This window comes from Triticum dicoccoides, unplaced genomic scaffold (assembly GCF_002162155.2).
Source record: "Triticum dicoccoides isolate Atlit2015 ecotype Zavitan unplaced genomic scaffold, WEW_v2.0 scaffold73183, whole genome shotgun sequence".
Lineage (NCBI taxonomy): Eukaryota > Viridiplantae > Streptophyta > Magnoliopsida > Poales > Poaceae > Triticum > Triticum dicoccoides.
The window spans coordinates 9,835-10,964 of record NW_021295566.1 but is presented as its reverse complement, the minus strand read 5'-3'; the positions used below and the strand labels follow the sequence as shown (position 1 = coordinate 10,964).

General features: G+C 43.1%; 1 long non-coding RNA gene across 1 annotated transcript; it reads left to right on the top strand.

The window, feature by feature from the left end:
• The first annotated feature begins 87 nt into the window (after positions 1 to 87).
• LOC119347680 lies at positions 88 to 584 on the top strand. Its single transcript, XR_005168495.1, has 2 exons — positions 88 to 205; positions 311 to 584. It is a non-coding gene; the product is annotated as an uncharacterized LOC119347680 (long non-coding RNA).
• Positions 585 to 1,130: the final 546 nt, after the last annotated feature.

Here is a 1,130-nt window from a genome sequence, read left to right as displayed (position 1 = left end):
TCCCAGTATCCCATTGACTTAACCTATGTTGTCCCTGGTATTAATCTGTAGATTTTCATAGAGCTTTAATATCATGATGTTCTTGTACGCAGTGTTAATATACGATATTTTTTAAGCACAGTATTCACTCGTGCTGCAATTTATTTCATACAACAGGTTGGTGTGGTCTCAGATTATGATCTGTTAGCACTGGACTTGATATCAGGTATTGTTTGGAATTGTTGTGTAAGTTTCACCTTGTTTATATAATATTTTGTCCATATTATCAGCTATCTTGCATTGATTAACGTTTCAATTTCTTTCCCTTTAGGAAATGGACAGGCCGAAGCGGACATATTTCCTGAGGTGGACAGCACTTGGAAGGTACATTTTGAAAGGCTTGGACGGATAATAGACTTAATTGTGTCGCATGGTTATGCATCTACCTTGACCACCCCCCTCCCTCACATGCACACGCGCATACGCATACACACAAGTTGTAGATGTAGTTTGTCACTGGATGTGGGATGACATGTAGGATTGTAGGAGAGCTCAAATAAAAATTACTTTTGTGAAAGGGAATGATAGGCTTGGGCTCAGTCAAATCAGACTGGCGATGGTGGAAACGGATCTGAGCTTATAGCCACCTTGGCTTGGCAGCCACATGAACCTGGGCTTGATGCAGACTTTGCCCTGACAATCACGGCAGGAATGGCTAGACATTCTCCCAAGCCCTCCTACCACTGCCAGGGCTTGCACAATCTCTCCTGATACGGGGCAAGACCGCAAGGGTGGCCCGTTCTTCACGAATTGGAGGTGGATTTGAAAAGTAGCATAAGAACAAGGCACAAATCCAAAGGAAACACAAGAGAATAACGCTATTGGACAAGGTCCACACCAAGTACTCCTCAAAGCTCAGGCTAAGGTGCATCTTTGATTCAAGAACCAGTGAAAATAACAAGTAACAAGGGTAGTTCTTCTCCAATCTCTAGGAGATATGGAGGTCTTGAGAGATATTCTTCTCCAAATCTGATAGAGGCGAGGGTGTCCCGATCTTTTGATGAGATGATAACTATCGATTTGGTGGAGATGATTTTGACGATCCGACTACAAACATGCACGACGTTGCGGCTTAGCAATCGCTAAACCAA